At 46.5% G+C, this 23173-nt stretch overlaps 2 pseudogenes; both read right to left on the reverse strand.

Moving 5' to 3' along the window:
* Positions 1-7605: 7605 nt before the first annotated feature.
* LOC118612105 lies at positions 7606-7721 on the reverse strand (annotated as a pseudogene).
* A 6764-nt stretch (positions 7722-14485) lies between these two features.
* LOC118612310 lies at positions 14486-14604 on the reverse strand (annotated as a pseudogene).
* Positions 14605-23173: the final 8569 nt, after the last annotated feature.

Here is a 23173-nt window from a genome sequence, read left to right on the forward strand (position 1 = left end):
CTGGTTGTCAATGTAAAAATAAAATATAAAAACTGTTCTTGGATTTATTTCTACACATAATTTGTCTCTAATCCTAATGTAACAGAAATGTATACGATGCTCAGTCTTTAATAATTTTTTGTGCGTGCAGTAAATTTCAAAGCACAGAACAACGGAAAGCGGAACATCTAGGATTTGACATTTTCAGCGATCAAGAATGACTCTATTTTGTAAATGGAAATGCCGCTACTAAGAACAGAAGGCTATGAACAGAATTATGTCATTTGTTTGCAAAGACTATTGATATACTAGAGCGATGTGAAAATAACAATGAAATTGAGATATTTCATGGCAAACTTTGGGGATAGAGTTAGGACTGTGATCCACGAGGAATCTCGGGATAAACGTTGCAGCCACAAGCGCCGCCAGCAAGTATTCTCAGGACAAACGGGAAATTAGTTAATAACGCGTTTTTTTGTTTGTTTGTTTTTCTTGGAAGAAATGACAGCAAGGAGCTCGGAGGGTTTCCGGTTACTGCTGCAGTGCTTACTGTGCTGCGAATAAACAGCCGTAAGTATACAATTGGGATCCAGCGGCACTTCTTTAATAGAGCATGCTGGGAAAAACTAATGACGGTGAACGCCAAGTGTTTCTAATATCTGGGTGGTTATTATCAACAGTAGTATATTTCTAATTCAGATAAAAGTGACATTCACACCCAGTGATGGCCCATTTTTATTACTTACAAAACTAAAAATCAACAATAATAACACTAATTATTACCTAGGCTTCATTTAGCTGTTTTGTCACAATGTGAAATTCCCTCATGACTTCTCTTCACTTAGTCACACGCTTTTCTGTGAATTGAACCATGTCCTGGTGCTTCTTTACTCAATTAATATTTATGGAAAAACAACGAAAGTTAGGAACCGTGCTCTGTGAGGAAGCCAAAGAAGTTCAGGACAAGGCGACTGCACACACACAAAAAGCTCCCCATCCAGAAGCAGAGATGAGATTCCTGCGGGGATTACTGTGACAGAGAGAAATAGAGCAGAGCAGTACCCCAGGGGTCAGGGGAGGTGGAGTCGCTTTGTGGTCGGGGTGATCAGAGAGGGTTCTGTAAAGAAAGTGGCATCTCTACAGGGTTTTGAAAGTGGACTTGGGTTTAGACAGACATATGTGGGGGGGGAAAGCATGGGTGGGGAGTTAATTCTAGGAGTACCAGAGGCAAACATGCTCAGCGTGCATCCCGTTTATAGTAGGTTAAGTTCTCACGGAAGATCCCTGCAAAACAGAAGTGGGAGAGGAGGCTACGGTGAAAGAAAAGAGGGTCTTAAATGCCAGATCGCGCGCTGAGAGTTTGTTCGGGAAGCAATGGGGACACACTGAGGTTTCTTAGCAAAGGAATGTGATCTAGATGTTTGCCTTTATTGCATTCATGCAGGGCCGCTGACAAAAGAAGTATAGTTGATCATAAAGTGAAGAGCATGAAAAGTAGTGCGATGGCTTGAGAGGTGTAACGGTCCAGGAATAAAGGCCAGCGCTAGACCCAGGGCCCTCGTGGGATCAAATAAGGGTTGTGTGTAAAGCTGGGACAAAACGTTACCCCTGACTGTATAAAGTTTAGGTCTTTAGAAGAGTGTTGGCGCCATTCGCCAGAACAGAAAAGTCAGGGGAAGAGGTATGTTACAGGATTGGGAAGGAAAAGTATAGATATGTTGGGGTTGTACTTCTGTAAGTTAAGCCAGATAGAAATCTTAATGGTAGATGGAGAAGTGGAGCTTGAACTTGAGAAAAAAAGTAAAATTAAGCTGTTGTATCAGTTGAGATAGGCTAGGTTATGCTGCAATAACAAGCTGCAGTAAAATCCCAGTGGCTTGAAACAGTGGGGTTTATTTCTAACTCACACTCCATGGCCTTGGCAGTTCAGCAGGGCGACTCTGTCTATCCCAGCTACCCAGGGACTCAGTTTGATGAAGGCTCTATCTTGACATATTCTCAGTGATCACAGAAACCCAGAAAGGGGAACATGGCAAACCAAGGGCTGGCCCTTAAAACTGCTGCTTGGAAGTAACACGGGGCACTTTTTCTCACATTTCATTGGCAAAAGACAGTCACATGATCATTCCCAAGGTAAGGTGAACACAGAAAAACAATCCTACCTGTGCCTAGGGCAAAATAACTGCCATCCGTGAACCGCTGTCCTGACCCCTGTGAGTGTTATCCAGGAGAGGGATGATAAAGATGGAGCAGAAGAGGTTCTAAGTACAAAATCTCAAGGAACACTCTTAGTGTAGAGCAGTGGGAAGGACACAGATTTAAGGAGGCAAAATAAAAACACATTGAAAAGCAAAGGGCTCAGCTCAGTCTGGGATCACATCTGCGAGAAGCATCTCAGAAAATCTCCTCGCTGCCAAATCTGTAGATAAGTCAAAGAAGCTGAGGCCAAGGAAAGGCTATTGGGTCTGACCTTGAAGGAGATATGGTTGACCTTCAAAAAGCTGCCTCAGGGAGATGACGGGGTCACATATAAAGCCGGGCTGATGAGGCAACAATCAAAAGTGAAGGAAGAACATAGGACTGTGGAAAAAGGGAAGAGAATTAAAATGGTCGCTTGAGGTAGCAGCAAAATCGAAGCTGCTTTGCTAAATCAAATCTGACGGGTTTTCATCTGTTCATTCAGCAAATATTTATTGAGCATTTACTCTTGCCAAACGCTGTTTTAGGAGCTGGGGAGAGAGTGAGCAAGATACGTTTTCTGTTCCCATGGAGCTTATCTTCTCTTGGAGGCAGACATATAATAAACAAGCAAGCAAAAAAACGAATGAGTGAAAAAGATAATTTCCAATTATATTTAGTTCTGATAAAACTAAATAAATTATATTTAGTTCTTCCTTTCTTTCTGAAAGGAAGCGAAGGGTAGATCCTGGACTAGTCAGGAAAGGCTTCTCAGAGGGGGCGACACATGAGATGACTCCCAAAGGACAAGAAACATCAGCCAAGCAAAGATTTGGAGCTAGAATGTACCACGGCCGGCAGAAGCTCTGAGACAAATATCAAGTTCTCATAGAAAAAAATAAGGATAAGAAGGAAAATTCACGATGCTTGGGTGTGTATGTGTGTTTGCGCTGGGATATCTACAGTAATTGCAGGCACTAGGAGGCATTTACTTCTCCTCGCACAGGATCTGTTAGTTTAGACGCAGGCGCCTTCTCCTTCAGGTGACCCTCCGCCAAACCAGCCCCAGTTCCTTGGGCAGGACTGCTACAGGGCAGAGATCTGCTGAGGTGGCTTCTTTCTCGGTGTTTTATATCCTGCAGACTGTTTCTTTTTAAAGTTTTGAAACAGCCCTTACTGCTCACCATGAAATGCCTTTCATACTTGCATTCTCCCTAGTATTAGATTTGCAGAAAGTAGTCAAACATTTATATAAGCTTGGCCTTTCTCACATGTCACTGTGGGTGTAGGGCACATTTTTCCTGGGCCTGTTCTACCTATGCGGGTTTTTAAAAGAGAAGCTTAAATAAATCTCTGCAGAAGTCTATGGCTTTAGGAGATGAGAGAGGTCATGTTGAAATCAAACTGCCACTGGGAAAAAGTACATACATTTTATTTGAGGTAAGCTGCAAAAGGATTGTGTTAACTTATTTATCTTTATTCATAATGTTTGTTTCTTGTCCCCACTGCCCTCCCTTGCTGTAACGAAGCTCCATGAGGGCAGGAATATGTTTTGTGCACGGATGTATCTCCAGCTCCTAGAACGATGCCCACACGGAAGAGATGCTCAGTAAACACCGAGGGAATTAATGTTTCGTCTCCCTGCTGTGGGACCCCGGCAGGAACGCAGGCTTTCTGTCAGAGGGAGCCGCAAAGGTAGCCACGCTCCCAGAGCTGTGAGAGCCGATCTCAGGACTCGTTCTGTAGGCGCCCAAACCCCAGTCCTGACATCTAGAGAAAAGCTGGCGCTGGGAGAAGCATGCTGGAGACCTAGGGGGACAGGGAGCCTTCTCGAGTCTTTTGAGAACCAGAAGCAGAAAGGTGTCCCTTGTGGGATGCCAGGGAGCAGGAGTCGGGAAGAGAGTTAGAATGTATTATTTTGATTTGCATAAATGTAAAAATTCCCTGGAGGTGGGTAGCACCCCTATGTTACAGACGGGTTGAGTGCAGTTTAGAGGCTGGTTGAATCCGGAGCCGCCGGTGGCTAGTGGGCCCGGGAAGGAAACGCTGCAGCCGCAGCAGTCGAGGAACCAGGGAAAGGCGGGAAACTCCTCCCCGGGGCCGACAGGTTCTCCAGCAATACCGAGAGAGACCGGTAGAGGGCGCGGCTGAGCGAGACCGGGGCGGGGGCAGGTGAACTTGGCAACGGCTGTGGCTCCCCAGCTTGGCCTTTCACACGGTGGCTTTGTTTTAATGTGCCAGCAATCTGGGGAAATCTTGGGCCAAGAGGGTTAGGAAAGCAAATGCTGCTTTCAGTACCTGTGTCGGGGAGGGACATTGGCTCCGAGCCGAGCTCTGCACCAGGGCAAGAGGGCCCTGGTGGGGAACCCCGGTTCCGCACAGCCGTAGCTTCGTTCGCAGCTCCCACACAGCCCCAAATTTCCAAGTCAAAAAAAATGGGGGGGCCGTCAGTGATTGTCAAAAGCGTCTCTGCTAAATCTAATTTTTTAAAAAAAATTGCAAGTGGTCATTAGGGAAGAGACCCACCCTCTCCCTGCAGGACACACTGGAAGGCTCGTCGGCCCCAGGCCCCCCTTGGAGCGTCCCCTTGCCCCTGGAAGCAGGGATTATTTGGGGTTTTCCACCTTTCTGCGGCATAGGGGGACACAGAGGATCCTGGTCCTCGTGGGCCTGCGTTCTTCCCGCAATGCCACAGCCACGCTCTCCTTGTCCCGATGTCCCGACGTCCCAGGAGGTGCGCGAGGCAAATTCAGGGGCTCTGACTCAGGATGCGGGCTGGGGTTCGTTATTTGGTCTTTGGCAGCTTTTCTTCATCTCCTTCAGTGCTGGGTTGAGAGGTTAGCATCTTTCTTCAGAGCCAGCTGGATCACCCTGTGCTTGCGCAGAAACCTGCGGTTTGGTAACTGACCCTAGAACTGGCTCTGAGCCCCGAGGTCCGGCTCAGCCTCGTGCGGGGACCGCGGAGGGGGTTCGTGTCTTCTGCTCTGTGAGCACGGTGTGTCCCCACCGAGCTAATGCCCGGTAACAGATGGGTTCTGGGCGCCGCGCCTCACGCTCGGCTGGGTGCTCCCGCAGAGAGGACAGTCAGCAGGGGAGTTGCTCCCAGAGAATTTATTTCCGTGGGTTTGAAAAGCTACGGGGCTCTGGGAGCATTTGAAGACAGATGATTGAAGGAGATCGACATCCTGTTTGCAGCTTTTATATTCCCTCCCAGACAACCTGAAGGAATATGTGAGAACAGAGAAAATTGGTTCCAAGGGAGGCAATAGTCAGGGGGCAGCTGAGCCCGCCGCCCCTCCCTCCTCTTCCATCTCTCCAAAGCCTTCGGCCCACAGAGAGCAGCCTCCAGAAACCTTTATGAAGATTTCTCTGTTCTCTCAGTTCCCATGCTACCTGTTATTTCACTTCCATTCAACAAACACTTAGCAATCCTCTGCTTTGTTCCAGGCAAAGAAAAATAACAATGACACCTTTCTACCCTCTTGAGGACTTGGAGGGAGACAGGCACTCATTAGAGCATTCGCAGCGCATTAGTATATACTGCTTTAGAGTGCTTATTCACCTCATCTGCATGTGTGTATATGTATACGTTGTGAGTGTGTGCGTGTGTGTGTGTGTGTGTGTGTGTGTGTGTGTGTGTGAACTGGCTTTCCCTTAAGACGGTAAGCACTCTGAGCATAGCGTGGTATCTGGTGTGCAGAGTATAAAGTACATGTATAATTCCTTTTGAAATGGAAAGGAAACAAATTTGAGGGGGCAGAGTTCAGCAGTCAGAACATCTTCTGAAAGAAAAACAGCAAATTGTTCCTGTTTGTTGGGACTAAGCATTTCTGGTTGGTTTCACTTGCACTTTTTCCACTTGAACAAAACTCCACCACGGGTGCAGCTTGAACAAAACAGAACCTACTGCTGATCTCAGGACTGCAGTGTGGGCTCGTCATTGTCAGGAAGCCAAATAGGCCAGTAAGAAGTAATGAGGGATGATCGTAAAGGGAAAAAAACTAAGTCAGATCCTAACTGAAACCACACACAAAAACCAATTCCAGATGGAGTAAAGATTGAGGAAAAAGAAAACCCAGAGAACTAGATAATTAGAATATCTCTGTAATCTTGTGATTTAAAAGGTCTTCCTAAAAAAGACAAAATAAGAAACAAAAACCCAGAAGTCATAAAGAAAAAGATGACAGATTTGAGAATATAAAATTAAAAACCTCTCTAGTAAAGATAGGTTTTTTTCCTAAAGCCACTAAGTAGAATAATATCCATGCTAAATAGAGATCAGTAAGAAATGTAAAAAAATAAAATAAAATAAAAATGTATCTAAAAGAAACAAAAAGATTTCTTAAATGACATAAACAGAACATTTATAGAACAATACAAACGGTCAATCAGGGATATCTTTAATTTTTTCTCTTAAGGTAAGCCTCTGTTTTATTGCCATTAGTCTGTTTTTGCTTCCATCATAACAAAATTCATACTGTTATGTGATTTCATAAAATAAAGCACCATCTCTGGTTTACATCTTTTAGAAAGAAAAGAATAGTTCTCCTCTTGAGATATTTTACTTGTTTGCAGTCATATAGACTCCAGATTTTCTCACTATGACCTAGAAATGAGAGGAAAAGTTCACCAGGGCCTTGGCTTTGAAAAGTCATCAAAGATAAAAGTCATGGATCGTCATCACCAGGGCTCACTGCCAACAGTGAACCCTTTTTGATTGTTACAGGGATACAGCATTCTCAACAGTGATGCACTAAATGTTCCTCAGTGGCTTAGAGTAAACAAAGGGTTTATTTCAGTACTAGTGATGTTTCAGACCTTCCTCATTCAAAGGCAAGCTGACCAAACCACACATATATTCTCCACACATACAGATGTGCATCCTTTGTATGCCCAGGCACGAAAGTCCTAAACACACTTATTTGTCTTGTGAGCAGCTTTCTCCTTACTAGGCCCCATTTTAAGGGTAGGTGGTCAATACTAGAGCCGTATGCTGCCTTGGTGGGCCGGGCACACAGATCCAAAGAAGAAGCAGGAGAGCTATACTTATCTATGTATGTAAAGGGCTGTTAAGGGAGCCAGGAAGAGAGCTAAGGCTCAAACAGTGACTTTGAGAGCAACTGGAACAGTGATAACTCAGATAATTAGCTGTGAAGGTAAAGGTGCACTTTTGCTAAGTGAGACTGTAAAGAAAACTAAGAATTGGATCAGGAAGTGTCTGGAAATGTTGCTGGTCATGTGCCTAAAGCTGCTAACATCACCTTTTTGCTAACTTCCCACGAGGGCTCAGGTGCTGGCAAAGTCAGCAGCACAGGGGAGCTGTTCTGCCTTCCCCCTGCCTGTCTCTTCTTTCCTTTGTGTGGAAATTATGGTGTCCAAAATTAATTGCTATCGTATTTGGAATTTATAAAAAAAATTTTTTAATTTTATTATTATTATTATTATTTATGCCTATAGCACCTGGTCTTCCCAGGTGGTCTCCCATCCAAGTACTAACCAGGCCCGACCCTGCTTACCTTCTGAGATCAGATATCAGGCTCACTCAGGGTGGCATGGCCATAGACCCATGGACTGTGGCTCTACTGGGGCACAAACCCAGGATCTTCTGCATGTAAAACAGACATGCTAACCACTACACTATGGAACCACATAAATATTTGGAATTCTTAATCAAAGTTTTCGCTTCTTATCCACCTTAACCAGGTGTTGAATGCTAAAACAGGTATCCCACTAATATTCTTATCTCATTAGTGGAAATACATTGGACAAATCATTGTCTCTCTTATTTTGCTTGTCGCTTGCCATAGTATGAATGAACTCATCTTTCCTTCCTTCTCATCCCGTACCCACTTCAGCATAACATTAACAACTGCTCAATTATACAGATTCATAAAAATATATATGCGAGATGTCATTTAAATATGCACACACAGTATGTATGATTATATACTTGAATGTTTTGTAATAAGTATAAAACATTTACTTATATATGATTTGGAGAGCATCATGGTGGTAACCAGGTGCAGAACAGCCGCAGTGATCCAGGAAAGCGGGCCAGCATAGCACAGGAAGCAGGTAAAACCTGGGAGGTTGTGTGCATCCCGCTGGCCCAGAACATCAGCTCCCAAAGGGATGAATTCAAAGTAGAGGCAGATCAAAGGCTACAAGTATTTCCAGGTTTTAAAAAGAGTTAAACCCACAGAGAACGGGGACATTTGGATAAGAAAAGCCAATAGAAACTCAGAGACAAACAGGAACAATTGTCTGTCTTGGACTTGACCAAGTAACCCCCTTTCCTAACCCTAGTACTGTCATTTAAGGTGACTCTTGTCTGTAGTACCTCTATTTGGCAAAAGCAAACAATAGTTATACTCTCAATCCAGGCTTCAAACAACTTCCATTGATAGAATTGCAGAAAATATGGATTTACAAAGAAAAAAACTGCAAAACAGAAGATAAAACAATATTTTATGAGTCAGAATAAAAAATAACAGAACTACAAAGACTTCAGATATTGGGACTATCAAATAGAGAATACAACATGTTTAAAAAAACAAAGTGGAAATTAAAAACACAAGTAAGGAATAGCAGACTACCAAAGTGACAATATTTAAATTAAATTATAAAAATATCTAAATAAAATTTATAGAAATAAAAATTATAATAAATAAAATATAAAATATTAATCCGTGGGTTAAACAGCAGTTTGGACACAACTGATGAGAAAATTGGTGAAGCGGAAACTAGGTCTAAATAAATTACATGGCACAGGGATCAAAAAAGATGGAAAATATGAAAGAGTGGTTAAGAAACATTTAAGATAGAGTAAAAATGCCAAAATATATCTAGTCAGTTACAGAAGAAGAAGACAGAGAGAACTGATGAGAATCTGAATTTTAAAAAGAATGAGAATGTACCCTACTGGTGTAAAATGTTAGCAATATGGGAAATCGGGTATGGGGTATGCGTACTACCCCGTGTCTGTGCACTATCTGTGCTTCTGTAAACCTAAAATTGTTCTGAAATAAAACATTTCTTAGCACACATCCCACACGCCAAAAAATGTTTTGCCCCAAATACTATGAGGACACAAACTCTTAGATTCAGGAAGTCCTATGACTTCCAAAAAAAAAGAATAAAAAGAAGGTAGACAAAAGAAAGTAATTATACACATCTTTGCAAACCTGCAGAATCAGAAACAAAGACATCTTTAAGACAGCCAGTGAGAAAGGAAAGATGACTACAAACAAGTGACAATTAGACTGACAGCTGACTTAGCAACAACAATGGAAGTCAGAAAGCAGTAGGAAAATATCCTCATAATGCTGAGATAACTGTCAACCTAGATTGGCATACTTAACATAACTACTTCTCAAGAACGAGAGCAAAATAAAGATATTTTCAGATAAACACTGAGGAAGTTGACCTCCAAACTCTCACTAATGGAAATTCTAAAGACTGTACCATAAAGAGAAAAATCATTCCAGAAAATAGGTCTGAGACACAAGAAAGGAGGATAAGTAAATTTTCTTTAACTTCTAAATTTGGAAAAATCTAGCATTGATGTTATAAAAAATAATATCAAAATTTTGAGGTCAAAAAAAGAGCTAGTGCTCCCTCTGAAAACTGTCGGGGGGTTACCGGCGATCTTTGGCATTCCTTGGCTCATATTCACCCCTCCAAACCCTCATTTCACATCATCTTTCTCTGTCTCTCTGTGTCCAAATTCCTCCCCCTTTTTTAAGGATAACAGTCAAATTTCACCCTAATACCTCATTTTAACTTCATAACCCATATAAAGACTCTATTTCCAAAAAAATGTCTCATTCTGAGGCAATGGAAATTAGGAGTTCAACATATTTGGGGGGAAGGAGGAGGAGAGCACAGTGCAACCCACAACACGATCCCTATTGCTTTAAACTCCAGACAGCCCCCCTCACTGGTTCTAACTGTTAGTGTCTCTATCCTTTCCACCTCTCATCCTGTCAAACCTCCAAAGCCAGTGGTGCCCATGGTGCCGCACTCTTATATTGCTCATTATGGGCTGGACTGTCTTTCCAAAATTCACATGTTGAAGTCCTAACTCTTACTTCAGAACGTGACTGTATCTAGTGATAGAGCCTTTAAAGAGGTGATTAGGTTAAGATGAGGTATTAGGGTTTGGGGACACACAGAGAGACATCAGGGATGCACATACACAAAAGAAAGGCCTTGTGAGGACACAGTGAAGGACGCAGTGAGAAGGACAGAGGCCTCAGAAGAAACCAAACTTGCTGGCACATTGATCTTGAACCTCGAGCCCTCAGAACTAAGAAAAAAGTCGTTTAAGCCGAGTCCTGGCATTTCGTTACACAGCCTGAGTAGATCAATTCACTGCTCAAAGCTGCTCCCCACTGAGTGCTGTCCCCAGGCCTCACTCCCTCTGCCCTCCCGTGGGCTCTTCCTTGACCGATGTCTCTGAAAATCAGTGAGCAAAGTCAACAGAGCCACACAAAGTCAGTGTGTGATGTCTCGGTTTAGGAAAGTAGGCATGGACGCTCACGGAGAGTTTGCTGCGCTCCCGCCAGCGGTCTGGCGTGGCCTTTGGTGCCATCACACCTGTGGCTGTGATGGAGGTGCTGGGAGCAGGGGAGGACGGATCCCAGCGGCTGGTTTGAGACGGTTCTTGGGCACAGAGAACGAGAAACGGATCACGTGAACATCAAGCAGCTCGCTGAAGAAGCTTGACTGGAAAGCGAGGTCGCAGCTTGAAATTCTTATTTATTCCTGTAGGTCCAGCGATGGAGAGAGGAGGAAGCTGCCCTTCTCGACTCCCATCCACCTCCACATTATCGCTCAGGCCTTGGATTGCTCCTGGAAACAGCTCCCTTTCCGTGGCGGGTGTCCAGATGCCCCCCTGCCCCAGGGAGCTCTCCTTCCTCTTCTGGTTCTCCACTCGTTTCCCAGCTTTTCCTACATAACAGCAGTTAACGCTGCAAAGAGCCTCGAGTGCGAAATGAGGCACTATTCTGGGCTCTGTGGACACGGCCGGTCGAGCCTGACTTCAGAAATTTATATTTTTGTGCTCTGGAGACTGAAGATAAAAAAAAAATAAAATAAAATCTATCAGGGAGCAACGTACTGAGAATTAAAATGGGGGAGATGAGAGTGCAGTTGATCGGGGGGTGGCTTTAGACTGGGTGACCTTTGGTGCAGCTCTTGCCGTGGGGAGTAATTGACAACTTATGATCTATGACACTATTACTCAGCCTGTGAAAACACCAGAAACACCACAGAGTTCTGCCATCTTGGCTCCAACTTACAAAAAAAGGAAATAAGTTTGCTTATCTATACCAGGCAGGGAGTATAACCAGGCCTGGTTAGAAAATGAATAAAATGTGCTCCCAGATCCCATTTCCTTTGTCTTTTCAGAGAGGATTTTTAGCCTTCACATAGCTTTCCCGCCAGGTCTTTGATAAGGAAATGGGAAAACTGTTACCTAAGAAAACAAACCGAGAGACACATATTTACACTACCCTGGTAATTTCTTTAAGTCCCAGACATGCAGGGACATTTAGAAATGACGTGGGATCCCAAAGCCAGGCACTGTCCCTCAGTCCCCAGCTAGGTCCAGGGGAGCCCTTTCAGGTGGGGCACACCTTGCAGAGCGGCCAGGGGGGTGCCACGCTGCAGGTCGTGCGTGGTGCCCTGGGAGGCTCTGAGACAGCGCTTTGTAGGAGGGATGCAAGGCAGGGGGTTGGGGTGATATGGGGAGCGCAGGTGGTGCCAGGAGCAGTCGGAGCCTTAAGACCCCCGCCCCCTAAGTGGCAGGAGAGAAGGTTTGGCTCTTGTCACTGGTGTTCATTCCGGGGCCAACACACTGACCTTCAGCTCAGGAAGCGACTTCTTGGTCAGTTGCTGCTTTCGAGGGGCCTGCCAGGATTTGAAATGAAGCAGCAGTTCTTATAACATCCAGCCATAAATCTAAATCTTTTTTTTAACCCAAATAAAATAGCAAGATAACTTGACATTTTGCATGCTTAAATTTAGAACAGATTACAGAAATTGAATACCCACGTCATAAGCTGTTTCTTAGGCACAACAGACATATCCAGACTTAGTTTCACGTGATTTCCATCTTGAGAGTGCTTCTTCCTTTGCCAAAAATTTAAAATCTTAAGGTAGCTATTGACCAAGGCCACCTGATCTCCAGTTCTCACCCTCATGTGGCTGAGCAAAGGTGCCCCTGCCCCTCGGGGCCTCAGCGAATGGCTCTCTGAGGTTCCACGGCGTGGTGTGCACAGATGGAGTGCTGGGCAGTGCCTGGCTCCTGTGTCCAAAAGTCATAAATCCAGATGACCAGAGAGTGGTCAGGACACACTCAGTGTTCGAGTAAGGGGGTCTATTAGATTACTATAGAATTTATGCCTGCTAATGGTTTCTGATAATAGATTCCACTCACCAAGTACCTCCCATGTGCTGGGCACTATTGGAAGCATGCTTTATTTGTCTTAATTCTCCTAATTCTCATTATAACCGTATGAGACATCACCATTTTACCAATGAGGAAACCGAAGCTCAGAGAGGTTAAGTAACTTGCCCAAGCTCACACAGCTCTAAGTGGGGAGCCAGGATACAAACCCAGGTATCTGAGTACACTCCCTCACTTACAGCCTGTGTGTATCGGCCATGAGATCTTCCTGACATGGGTTAATGAGATGGAGCCAGTGATTCAGAGGTGGCTCTTCATGGGGGCAGTTGTCTCCACCCCAGGAGGGATAGATAGGATATGAAATGGTTGATTCAATTTAGAAAAAAAGCAAACCATTGCCTCATTAAGGTGCAGTGTTTTAAAAAGTTTCATTTTGAAAACATTGCTGTAGCTCTTAGAAAAATGAATCTAAACAAAGGAAAAAGAGAAAAGAGAGCCCCAATAATCTGAGTATGAATATTCAAGTTTAGAGCATCATTTCCCCTTCAAATATAGCCATTCACTCACCTTGGTAGAAAGTCCTGTTACTTTAGGTTTGTCTCAGCAATCACTGCAAAGGCTGGCTGGGACCATCAGGCAGGACCATCTGTGCCGAAGACCTGATTCTGATTTTCTAGGAGCTATACATGACATCATACACTCTAAAAAGGAACTTTTTCACTTTGCGAGCTGCCTCCCTTCCGGCCTCTTCCTGCCTGGGGAGGCGGGTTACTGGATAAACTGTTTTCCTTTCCTAGGGCACAATAGGAAGCATGTAGAATCCAGACGCACGGAGATTCAGACGGGCCTGTTCGATGGCTTTGCTTTGAGGACAAAACTACCAGACCAAGGTGCAAAGTCTATTTAAAGCCAGTGGGTCCAGCCTTTCCAAACTGTTCCTCATTTTCTCTACTCATAAGCTGTTAGAATGAATTCATCTAGCTTTCTGTGAGTTTTCTTGGGGGATATTTCCTTGCACTTGTTGTGTTAATACACATGTATATCAGTAGTTTTAATTCTTTTGTCACATGGTTCAAGTCCAATCAATAAATATATAAAAGGAGGGTGCCACGGAAAGGAGGAAAGGGGTGAGGGTTGGTATCACAGAGAATTACGGGAGTCCCTAAACCCCAGCCGTCTATATTCAAATTAAATAACCCGTGTTTAAATAAATCAATAAAAGTAAATACATAAAGTACCAAAGGGCCATCTGTGTTGTTGGAGCTGAACTATTAAATAAAGCTGAGCTAGAGTATGCTATTATTAATAACAGTGATGACACCATTTACCGAGCATCTATTACGTGGCTGGCGATCACGTCGTGTGACGTTCTTCCCTTATCTGGATGACAGAGCAGCAGACTCCGGGACGCGCCAAGGGCACAGAGCGAGTAGTGGCAGAGCCACTACCTCAGTCCAGATCCTGTGCTCATAATGCCCCCAGATAAGGAGGCCAAGGCACAGGTTGGTGACGTGACTGACTTATGCATGAGTGCAAAACTTGCTAATGAGTAAAGCGAAATGGCGTAATAAGGAGCTGAGTCTGAGGACCTGGGTTTGAGCCCTTTCTGCAATGTCCTACTTATGACTTTAGGAACATTAAAAGATGACTCTGGATGCCTCAGTTTCCTCATTTCTCCAATTTTCATGCTACCGACCAACTTTTCTAAGTGTTGGATGGGAAAACACCTGTGGAAGGTTTTTGCTCACTCTCCTGGTTTATATGTGCTGTGCAAACTAAGGATGTCTATTTTATTTAGCCAAATCATTTATTTATTCATTTATCTATCTATCTATTTATTTATTTTTATGTGAGGCAATCCCTTGGTTGACCTCACAGATTGCAAGGACCTTGTCATCTTACAATCTTTATTTTTTAAGCCTTTAGTACCTGGTCTTCTTAAGTGGTCTCCCATCCAAGTACTAACCAGTCCTGACCCTGCTTAGCTTTTGAGATCAGACAGGATCCGACATGTTCAGGGTAGCATGGCCATAGCCCTAATGATGTCTCTTTTAATGGCTGGTAAAACTAGGCCTATTATAATTACTGGTGGATTGCGAAATGATGCTTCTAAGAGGTGGGATAAAATAGCATCAGCTTTAAGCTTTGTTTTCTACAAACAAAATCTGCATCTCGGGCCCTGGACTGGTGGCTCCTTGGTCCTCTACGCCCTGTCCTGGCAGCAGGCAGAGCAATCATATGAGCTCCCAGCAGAAATCCTTGCACAGAGCCCTGGGAAGGAAGCTATTTCTGGCTATGTGGAGTATAACTATCTTTCCCCAGTGTTTTCTCCCTTAAACCATAAAGAACAACAATGAGATTTACCTGACCCATAGAATGAGGTTCCTCTGTGTATGGAAAGAGATTCACACAGAAATCTAAGACGTCTCGCTTGCTTGTTTCCCCTTACCAACAAAAGCCCCACACCACTTGCAGGAAGATCCATGAAGTAAATTGCTGATGCTTCACAGCTGGTGTGGTTCCTGGTGACCCCTGAACCCCTCAGCCTCACTTCCCATGCCAGCACAGACTCCCGAGGGCAGAGCTGGCATGACCACCCACGTTCATCCCTCTCTGCTTAGCTGGCCCACAGCTGTGGCTGAGACCAGGGGCTGCAGTGTTGTTGGGTTCATAAAGCAGACACCCTGTCAAAGAATCCTAAAGAAATCCCTAAGCCGTCTTTCAGAAGAGATGGTAAGCACCTCTGAGGCCCGAGCCATGCTCCTCACAGCCCTGCAGCCCTGATTCTGTTCCAGCAGTCAGAGCCACGACTGGGCACTGAGCATCTCCTCCGCACCTGACTCTGTGTTTGGTGCTTTTCCAGCTCTCTCACCTGTCCTCCCAGGTAGCCGCAGGGAAGGGAAAATCCTCACTGTAGAGGAAAACATTCAGGTAAAGGGCAGCTCAAGTAGATAGAACCAGGATTTGAATCCAGGCCTCCTCTTTCTGCTGAACTTCGTTCCAGCTCAGCAAGGCTAAGGCTGGGGTTGGTTAGTGCCCAGCGGGGTCTAGCACTGCGGGGGTCCAGTCCACATCCCTTACAGTGACTTTTGCCATATATCTTACCAGTGGTATTGCATTAATTTTCATAGCAATCTAATGATATCAGTACCAATGTGACCCCCTTTTTAGGAAGCAGAGGCTCTGGGAACTTCAGTAACTTACCCACAGGCCACAGCTGTAAGGGGCTGAACTAGGATTCAACGCTAGGCCCATGTGACCACGGGGCCCTTGTTCTGAACCAATGTGCTTCACTTCTGAACCCATCAAGTGGTTCCCCAAGTTCCATCTTAGGCTCTCATCAAGCCCTGGCTGCCCCACATGGCAGTCAGAAGAGCTCGAAGACAGGCACGAAAAGGGAAAAGGGTATGGGGAAGGCCAGCTTGGGGCCAAGCTCTGCCATCTGTCCCTGTTAGCTTGACTGGGACCAGCCGTGACAGTATATGCCAGACACTGGGGTGGTACGCTCGCATTTATACCGTTGCTTAACTCTCAAAACGACTTCGTTGAGTAGGTGCTATTATGTCCATTTTTTCAAAGGAGGAAATGTGGCTACCTAGTTAAAGTGACTCTTCCAGGGTCACATAGCCAGAATGGCAGTGCCAGGGTGAGAATCCCAGCTCTGGACAGAGTTCGAGAAATGGTTTTTCTGGCAGATAATACTTGTTGATTGACTCGACAGATGGTCCCACTCCATTATCCTTGGAACCTCCATTAAAAAGGGCAATTGCTCTCCTCAGTCCCTGGTCTGGTCCCGTGACCCAGTTCTTGAGAGTGGGATGTCAGCAGAAGTCCATTAGGAGCTTATGGGGAGGTCCTTGCTCTTTTTTTATGAGAGGAACAATGCTACTGACTCTACCTCTTGGTTTACCATGGCCATGTGCCTTGAGTAGCATCAACCATCTCGCAACCTTGTAAGAAAGGCCAAGAGCTGCTGACTCTGACACTGAGTCACTGGACCAACACGATCAGCTACCTAGCCAAGAGTTACTGGTATGTGCACCAAATACACCCCTTTGTGTTGAAACCTCTGTAATATTGGTTTTCTGTCACTTGGGCCCAGCATGGTCTTGACTGATGCAGGTCTCTATAAGTGATAATGAAGCAGTAGCATGTCTCATGATACCCTGGTCATTGTTGCATACACGGATTAGTAAGTACCAGGATGTGAATTCACGCTTTCGCCAGGAATGAAGCCGCTGGCTGTGGTTATGAAACTCTTGGAATGACTAGACGTATGTAAGTGTAGTGTTTCCCTTCCCCACACTCAACTGTATAAAGCACGTAAAACATGAACAAAAACTGATGTACTATCAGGAAAAAGTTGTCAAGGGCTGTGGCTCCTCTCAGCGGCCCCTCTAGGGCCCATCAAAGCCTGATGGAAATCTTCCTGAAGGGAGGAAAAGAGAACAGAAACCAAAATTGGAGACCCCAAGACGTATTTCCCAGGGAGCGCCAACAAAGATGGGGACAGTGGTGCCTGTCTGAGACCGTCCTCTCTCCTCCACTCTCTCTTTCCATCATTAGGGTATATAATTTACAATTTCATGTGGGGCTAAGAGTATAGACCTCAGATTGTCTGGGTTCTAACCTCAGTTATGAATACAATTCCAATCATGAAACTTACTCTTCATATGACACTGGATAAGTAAGTTACTTAAACTCTCTAAGCCTCTACTTCTTCACCTATAAAATGGGCTAATAATGCTTAATTCATGGTGTTGTCATGAAGCTTACATTAGGAAAACCATGTTCTATACATAACTCAGGCCCTGGCATGTGGTAGGTCATTGATAACGTTGGTTATTGTTAGGGTCTTCAGCAAGAGCAAAGTGGCTCTTTGTCTATGATGCTTTTCCTGATCTTTTATCACACAGAGATGGCCATTTTGCTCCCAACCCACTGCTCTCTGCAAAAGTCCTACTACATTGGCCATTATTCTCTTTTACTGTTAATTCCCCTTGAGATCAGAAAAGCAGGTGGCTGGGGATGGAGGGCAGTCAGGACCTTGGCCAACATGCCAGCTGAAGGTCCCTACCAGCAGCCTTGACTTTGCCAGCGCTAACCTTTTTATACCTAACAAGGCAAACTACCATGGGTCAGGTCAAGACTGGCGCAGGGGTGCAAGGACAGACCGGCCCAGGAGATAAGAAGAGGGGTGCGGGGTAGGCAGATACCCTGTGAGGGTCACTTTCAACCTTGTGATTTGATATCGGCATAAAATCAAATGCAAGCGAGTTTAACTCTGTTTGAGACAACATGGACTACCATCCCCTGCCCCCCGAGTCCGGGAAGTCTTCCTATCAGTCGAGAGAACAAGCCATAAATTTCCCCATGGATACAAGTGCTGGGCACACAACACACTCTGCTGTCTCGCCTGTTACCAGAAAGGGTTGATAAATCCTCCACTTCGCATTTATTTCAGCCATTAACGGGGCACAGTAGAATTTCAACAGGACAGAAATAGAAGACAGAAAGGTTGATCCTGTCAAAAGCTCTTAATATAATTATGAGAGTCTAACCTCTGCGTGCACCTCCACCCCCACCTCAGGAATAATTAGGCTGCAAGACGCTGGGAAGGAACTGAGGTGGGGGCAGGGGGAGCAGGCCGAGGACACCGTGATCAGTGCAATGGCTGCTGCTTCTTTGCAGGAGGACATGGCGTCACAGCCCTGAGGTCCATGGGAATTCTGCAGGTTCATAAAAGCCCCAGTCAGAGCTTGGATCATCTCAGACGGCAATGAGTGGCTCTAATAGTTTCAGCTGAGGCGTTATGGCCGCCCCCACTGCCATTCCCTCTGCTGAAGGTTAGTTATGTAGGACTGTGCCCTCATCATCCCTCCCCCCACACCGAGGGTGTCTACAGAAGGTGGCCAGGGACATCTAGGCCGTGGCACCAGGCTTCACAATTAATGTCCTCAGAGACAAACCAGCAGGAATGCAAAGTCCCTCTTCCCTTGAACATTTGCTTTAAGTTTAGTGTTTAATTTTCTCTTTAAAAGGCAATCTATGGAATAAAAAGAAAAAAAGAAACAATCCCCAAAGTCCATCCAGCCATCTTTTCTTTAACTTAATTTCCATCCTAATGTTTATGTAGCTCCTGCTGCGGCTGGTGTTAGGCATTCGTTATTCTAATTCTGCCGTAGTCTCCCCAGGGTTTGCTGTTTTCTCAGAGGCCTGCACTGTTCTATTTCAGGATTTGGAGCAGAATTAAAGAGCTCAGGTGTCACTGAAGGGGCCCGATACCCTGGGAACGAGCTCCCCAAGGCTTCTTCCTTCCTGGCCCCAGAAGTGGGCTGCCCTTCGGCTCTACTGGCTGCCACCTGGGCTGTGGGGCACATAACTGGTGGCCGAGTCGCAGAGCCCTGTGCTCTGTATGTGGAACAGATTCAGCTCCCCGAAAACCGCGCCTCCATGATTCTGCACCCGGCCTCCGTCGACAGCGGTGCCAACTATATCTTTCAGAAGCACTCCAGTTTAGCCTTTAAAAGCACTCTCTAGAGCTGAGATTACTTGGGTTTGAATCTCAGAACTGGCACTTACCAGCTGTGTGACCTTGGACAATTGTTTAACCTCTCTGTGCCTTGTTTTCATCATCTGTAAAACGAGGTACCAACAATACAGGACCATTATTATCATTACAAGAGTTAATAGTTATAAACTTCCTAGAAGAGTGCTGGGCACATAGTCAGCAGCAGCAGGTAGTAGCCGTAATCGGTATTACTGCTATTAGTCCCTACTGGGGCTACCTGGATGCAGACTGGGGCTGCAGTTCCCAGCGTGCCCAACAGGGTGTGTCCTGCATCTCTGTGGCACAGTGTGTGATGTGGCTGATGGTGGATGCTGGGTCCACCAAATGCCAACTGCCTGGTACCCACGCGTTGGATTCTGTTGGACAACAGGTGCTTCCATCCCTTTGCGGGCTTCATTTTAATCCCTCCAACCCATTTGGCTATGACCTGTTTGAGGAGGGTGGGCAAGAAGGAGGAAATCACTGGAATTCTGATTTTCATCTTCAGAGGGGTTCGTTTACCGGGCCACGGTCACATGACTAGCAAGTGGCATTGCAGGGGTTCACATCCACATTGACTTAACTCCCAAGGGCATGAATGCCTCAGAGGCCCCTCGGTGTTGACCTTTTTGCCAGGGGCTGCTCCATGCCATTCCAGGCTGCAGACCGTGAGTGTGGAGGTGATTCCACCAACAAATCTCTGAAAACAGAGGTGAGGCTGTTTCATAACTTCCAAAGGTTGGAGACGGTCCAGGGGAGAGAAGCTGGCCTACTTGAAAGGCTTTCCTCTCAGCAAAGGAAATTCCCAAGCTCTCGAGACACAGGATGAGCTGCCACCTTCAGGCCAAATTCGGATGACAAGGCCTGGTCCTAAAATACTCAGCCACCAGTTCTATCTATCCTTGTGGGACCCAACCTCACAAATCTGTACCTCCGCCCATGGTGAGGGGTCCCCAGGATCAAACCAGAACCTGTGCCATGCTGACTACCTCAGAGGTCCCGTTTCTGGGCATGTGTGGATAAACCCGCTGTCTCCACCAAATGAGGTCCCAGGCAGGAGGACACACAGCTGTCAACCACTCCTCTGCATTTTCCTCTCTTGCTTGGTGGCACATTGTCAGCTGCCTAAGTCAGTGGTTCCTCCACGTGTAGCAATGAGGACTGGTGGTCTGTGGGCACTCCAGGGCTATAGGCTGCACTTGGCCTCTGACAAGCTGAGTGGTGTCCGGCAAACCCCAGAAGTGCGGGTCTCTTGAGGGCTGGACTCAGGCTGTGGAGAGGGCAGACTTCCACATGTGCGACCTGCCACTTAACCCTTCCTAGGGCCTTCTGTGTCCTGGACTCCCCCATCAAAGAGGCCAGGCCCGTTGCATGTGATTCTCTCTCTATTCAAACTCTGGTTATACCATGGGAGGAGTGGCTGTTTTAGGCTGAATTTCTCTAGATCAAGGGCACATCAGTACAGTACTGTTCCCAGCAGACCGGGCCACCCAGGTGAGTTAAGAAGCTGCCAGAATCTTTGATGTTGGTCGTTTTCCAGCCGCAGTCTCCTCGGGTCCTTGTTTTCCCAAAGTCACCTGCCCGCCAACCTTGGCTAAGGTCAAAGATCTGGGTTCTTATGTCATAGCCCTGCCATTCTGGAGCCTTCACTGTCCCTCTGAAATCATCTTCCTAAGCCTCTGCAGAAGAGCAGGGGTAAGGGGTTGAGGAGACAGCCTAGCCTTGGGGCCAGATCTAGGGTCCAGAACTTGAGTGCTTTGCGGCCTCAAGCATCCTCAGGATGCCCTCTGCACAGTAAGGAGAGTGGTGGCTGCATTAACTGTCGTTTACATGATGAACATGAGCACGTGGTAATATAGGGAGCCCTGAAGCTCAGGACATTGCACGCACTCAGTACTCCTTTGCTGCCTGCTGAATGATTTGCTCTTAAGCCCATGACACCCGGCTGCATGGTGAGCATGGCGACTGGCTGGGCGTGAGGCAGCACTGAAAGGACCCTGGGTTTGTCTGAGTCTGAGCCAAAGGGAAGGGAGTTGCGGTTGGCCTAGGCGTCCACTGGAAAAGACAGCAACAAAATCCAGAGCTCCCCCTATTGGAAAAGAGAGGCACTGAAGGGCATTCAGGAAAAAACAAGCAGAGAGGAAATGGCAAAGGCGCTACAAATAACTTGCTTGTCCTGCCGCTTTGCCCAAAGATTGCTCATCTTCAGGCACGTCCAGATTCTGGAGTTTCCTGCCCACCTGTCCTCCACAGCCCTGGCCACCCCACCCCCCACCCCCCATTTCACAGCCCGCTCATGGCCTTGCTCTTTGCAGGGGCAGCTGATTGCCCACACTGATTCCTGAGAACACAAACACTTCCGTGTGCTGGGAGGATGGTGGGCAGAAAGATGTGGCCTGCTCAAGGCATTCTGGAGGTTCTAAGGATTGGGGATCCTACAGAAGAAAGGGCGGGCAGAACGTTCCGCTCACAAGGCTCCTGGGGGCCCCTGGAATCCTACCACTTGTCTCTCTGCTGGCATGGTTGACATCCAGAAAAAAGTGAGAAGATGGGCAGAGAGTTGCATGACTGAAAGGTCAGGCTGTTGGAAACATGCATTCATCTTCTTGGATCTTGGACGGTCTGTCGGCTGGAGGAAAGGTTGTTCCCACAGCAGAGACTGGTCCGTCAAGTGTCCATCTGGCTGCGGGGCCCGCACCGCCTTCCTCAGGGTTGCCTACAGAGAGAAGGGAATTTCTCAAGGAGCGAGAGGGGTGAGCTGGGCAGGGCTGCAGTGGAGGCTGGGCCGGCTGCAAACCCTGGCTCCTTCCTGTCTCCCGGCAGCCTCACATGGAACCAACGCCCCCTGCCCCAACTCTTTCCCATGAGAACAGCCCAAATAAAATCATAGAAGAGGCGTATTGGGGCATTTCCAATACTACAGACATAAGTCAGGCAATTTCCCTGATACCTGAATTCTTCCACATGCCGTTTGATTTAATTATTCATAAGCACCGTCAATAACTACTGATCTCCAAGGAGGAATGGAGCTGCCCAGGGTTCTGCTGAAGGCGAATGGGCGGGCGCTGCCCCGGCCGGAGACCACTCCGAGCTGTCGGGAGCCACCGCCCGCGTTAGCACTGCAAGTGCCAGGCCTTCCCATCAGTCATTGCTGGCCTTATCTTATCGATCCTTTTAATAGCAGGCAGTAACAATTTATTAGTAATTTTCCAGAGTCTCTGCCTCCTGGCTAGATTTTTTTTCCATCTCGAGAGATGAAGTAATATTTCTTCTAAATCTGGCTCTTTTCAAGGCACTAAGAGAGGCCAGTCTGAGTGAGCGGGTGATGCCTGCAGAGAAGGAACAATTAAGTTTAAACATTTCCATTATTTTCTCCCTGCCTAGTTTTAAAATTAATAATTTAGTGGTTGTTAGTAAATAGTTCTTCCTGAGTTGGGCACCCACAGAGACCAGATGACAAACAAGATATCTTTTATTTCAGTCTTATGTTGAAATCTTTATTTCGATTTATTTCCCCTTATAGAAATTGGTTTCTACAAGCGAGTGAGACGTCGAACGGGCCCAAGAGCCAGCTGAGCTGGGGGCAGCGTGGGGGTGAGGAAGGGGCAGGAGTTCCCCACTCCCGGCCTCCCTCCCCTGCCCTGTGACTGGGGTTTTTGGTCCTCCAGTGTTACGCACAATCAAAAGAAAGGGAACAAGAAGCCACTTCCCTGTCTGATGACCCTCGAGCTGATTCATGGCGTCTCTCCTTTCCTGAGAATGAAGAACTGCAAGGAAGGCGCTGACTCGTCGACCACGCGCTGGCAGGAGGCGCGCGACCGTGGGAAGGGAAATCGGGCGGCGGGGAAGGGCCTCTGGCTGCCCTTCCGGCCTCTCAGTGGCCCGCCGCCGCCGGGAAGCCGTTAGCGGCTCGGCCTGGGTAGGCGACTGGGGCTGTGTAAGTTTTAAGAGTTATCCGTTCACAGCCAGAGGAGGACCGGCCAAGACGGGGCTAGGAACCGACGAAGCCCTCGAGGGGGACGAATGCGTCATTTCAGGCTTTCGGGCTGTGGCTG

Source organism: Rousettus aegyptiacus, unplaced genomic scaffold (genome assembly GCF_014176215.1).
Source record: "Rousettus aegyptiacus isolate mRouAeg1 unplaced genomic scaffold, mRouAeg1.p scaffold_m13_p_15, whole genome shotgun sequence".
Taxonomy (NCBI): Eukaryota; Metazoa; Chordata; class Mammalia; order Chiroptera; family Pteropodidae; genus Rousettus; species Rousettus aegyptiacus.